Source organism: Bos mutus, chromosome 10, assembly GCF_027580195.1.
Source record: "Bos mutus isolate GX-2022 chromosome 10, NWIPB_WYAK_1.1, whole genome shotgun sequence".
Lineage (NCBI taxonomy): Eukaryota > Metazoa > Chordata > Mammalia > Artiodactyla > Bovidae > Bos > Bos mutus.
In genome coordinates, this window is record NC_091626.1 from 41,142,877 (window position 1) to 41,146,775 (window position 3,899).

Genomic DNA, 3,899 nt, shown 5'->3' on the forward strand with positions numbered 1-3,899 from the left:
AGAAGCTCCGTATCTTGTTTTATTCCCCTTCTGAACTGTGATGTGGGTGCACACCTCTCAGACCAGGAGCCCTAGATTGTTTTGCTGTTTGCTTCCCACTTCCTCCTCAACATCTGCACTGTGTTTGGTAGGTCCTCAGTAAACTGGTTAAATTTGTTTAGTAAATGAATGATTAAAATAGTGAATCACTTCCTAGGAAGTCTGTTTTCTCAAAGATTGGAAAGAGTCCTGATGGAGGGGAGAGTTAAATACAAATGTACCTTTGAGAAAGGTAGGAAAAAAATAAAGCTATGACCTTAAGAAGGGTTTGGCTGGTAGCTCAGCTGGTAAAGAATCCACCTGCAATGCACGAGGCCCCGGTTTGATTCCTGGGTGGGGAAGACTCGTGAAGGGATAGGTTACCCACTCCAGTATTCTTGGGCTTCCCTGGTGGCTCAGAATAAAGTAAGAATAAAATAAAGTAAAATAAAGAATCCGCCTGCAATGCGGGAGACCTAGGTTTGATCTCTGGGTTGGGAAGATCCCCTGAAGGAGGGCATGGCAACCCACTCCAGTATTCTTGCCTGGAGAATCCCCATGGACATAGGCGCCTGGGCTGCAGTCCGTGTGATCATAAAGAGTCTGACCTGACTCAGCAACTAAGCACAGTACAACATGTCTCTAAGAAAGATTGTTACAAGTAGTGATGTTTCCAAGAGAAGTGGTGTTTGTCGGTTGCATTTCACTGGGTAATAGCTGAGTGAAATGACTAAGGATGTCTTAGATACATATGTTTTTTAATTCAAATAGCCACTCACAAAAGTTAACACACAGACATAGAAAACAAATTTATGATTATCAACATGATAGTGAGAGGAAAGAACAAATTAGTAATTTGGGATTAACAGATACATACTCCTAGACAAATAAGATATAAATAATAGACAAATAACAAGGACCTACTGTGTAGCACAGGGAACTATATTGAGTATCTTGTAATACCTATAATGGAAAAGAATCTGAAAAATAATGTGTGACTGAATCACTTTGCTGTATGCCTGAAATATTGTAAATCAACAATACTTCAATTTTAAAAATGAACTCAAAATGGATTAAAGACCTAAATGTATGACCTGAAACTATAAAGCTCCTAGAAGAAAACAGAGAAAGAGCTCCTTGACATTGATTTTAGCAATAATCATTTGGATATGACACCAAAAGCACAAGCATTAAAAGCTTAAAGTAAACAAGTGGGACCTACATGAGACTAAACAGCTTCTGCACAGCAAAGGAAACCATCAACAAAATAAAAAGGCAGCCTACAGAATTGGAAAAAATATTTGCAAATCATATATCCAAATAAGAGTCTAATATCCAAAATATATAAGGAACTCATTCATACAACTCAATTGCAAAAAAAAAAAAAAAAAATGGGCAGAGGAACCAAATGTTTCCAAAGAAGATATACAAATGGCCAACAGGTGCTCAGTGTCATGAAAAGGTGCTCAGTGTCACTAATTGTCAGGGAAATGCAAATCAAAAACACAATGAAATATCACCTTAATGCCTGTTACAATGGCTACTGTCCAAAGACAAGAGATAAGTGTTGGAGAGAATGTAGAGAAAAGAGAACCTTTGTGTACCATTGGTAGGAATGTAAATTGGTGCATCCATTGTGGAAATGGTTTTGAAGTTCCTCAAAAACTTAAAACCAGAACTACCATATGACCCATATGGTATGTACTTCTGGGTACATATCCAAAGGAAATGAGATCACTATCTTGAAGAGATATCTGCTCCACCATGCTCATTGCAGAATTATGTGTAATAGCCAAGACCTGGAAACAACCCAAGTGTCCACTGATGGATGAACGAGATAAAGAAAATGAGAGCTTTGTATCTATGGCCTTGTGCTGTGCTCTGCTTAGTCGCTTCAGTCATTCCTGACTCTTTGTGACCCTATGGAGCATAGCCTGCTAGGATCCTCTATCCATGGGATTCTCCAGGCAAGAATTCTAGAGTGGATTGCCATGTCCTCCTCCAGGGGATCTTCCTGATCCAGGGATCGAACCCGAGTGTCTTATATCTCCTGCATTGGTGGGCAGGTTCTTTACCACTAGTGCCGCTCGGGAAGCCCATCTACAGCTATATACTATGTCTGTATCTGTACACATTCACACACACACACACATGTTGACTTAAAAAAAATGCACAACGTGAGAGTTGCAAGTTAAGTTTTATTTGGGGCAATGTGGGGGCTGCAGCCCAGGAGACAGCACCTCGGATAGCTCTGAGAAACTCTTCCAAGGAGATGAGTGGAAGGACAGCATATGTGATTTTGGTAAAAGGGGGAGTACATGCAGTCAAGCGCATTTATTTTTTTAGAAAGTTTCTGTTGGTCTCATGAAGCTTCTGCTAGTCATGAGAAACAGTCATCACCATGAAGGATTTTAGTGCTTTTCTAGATATGAGGTGATACATGAATTGGACTCATAAAATCAGCTCCTGAGAATAACTATCTGAAGACCTGTCCTGCCAGTTTCCAGGAGCACAAAGCGCCTCCCTCCAGCTCTCCACCCTGAACTCCTTCAGCGGGGTGTTGGAGGTCAGCAGCTAACAGCAGCATATGATTTAATTCTTACAGCGATAGATGGCAAGTGCCCATGGAAAGTGCCAATTTGTGGTTAACATACATAATGAAATATTATTCAGTCATTAAAATGGCAGGAAGGAAATCCTGCCATTTGTGACAGCATGGATGAAACCTAAGGGCATTATGCTCAGTGAAGTAAATCAGAAAAAAACAAATACCAAAATAATCTCACTTATATATGGAGTCTAAAAGTCAAGCTCATAGAAACAGAAATGTAGAAACATAATTTCGTTGTCAGAGGTTAGGAGATGAGAGAAGTGGGGAGACGTTGGTCAAAGAGCATAAACTTCTAGTTAGTTACAAGATGAATAAATTCTGGGATCTAATGTATAGTATGGTGATTATAGTTAACAATACTACAGTTAACAAGGGCTTCCCTTGTGGCTCAGCTGGTAAAGAATCTGCCTGCAATGTGGGAGACCTGGATTCAATCCCTGGGTTGGGAAGATCCCCTGGAGAAAGGAAAAGCTACCCCCTCTAGTATTCAGGCCTGGACAATTCCAAACTGTATAGTCCATGGAGTTCCAAAGAGTCGGACATGACTGAGCGACTTAAAAAAAAAAAAGTTAACAATACTTGGAAGTTGCTAAGACAGTAGATCTTAAGTATTCTCATCACATACACACAAAAGTAACTGTGAGTGATGGATATGGAAACTATTGTGGTAATTGTTTCATATATATGTATATATATTTATTATATACAGATATATCTCATTTTATATGTATGTATAACCAAAGTTTCAGATAATGTTGAATTGGCCAAAATCATTCAAATGGACTTTTTGGCCAGCCCAATATTAACAGCTACTATTCATCAAGCACTTATTATGTGCTTTTGTATTTTTTGTTTTTTATATTTATTTATTTGGCTGCATTGTGTCTTTAGTTGAGGCATGCGAACTCTTAGCTGTGGCATGTGGGATCTAGTTCCCTGACCAGGGATCAAACCTGGGCCCCCTGAATTGGCAGCATGGAGTCGTAGCCACTGGACCACCAGAGAAGTCCCTGTTTGTTTCTGTTTATTGTTGGTTCCCTCTGACTTTCTTTTACTTCCTTCCCTGACTGCACAGTTCTTTGCTGTATGAATGATGAATCCAAGAGGGATATAATAGGCACTCAGTATTTGCTAAGTAAATAAATTCATAGTGTGGGCCCTGGAGAAAAATCCTGAGGCTGTTTGATTTGATTACTTTCAATGCTTTTCACTTGTAGTTAACTATTTAATGCCTCTTAAAATGATTAAAAATTTAAGAATGAAGCACTCA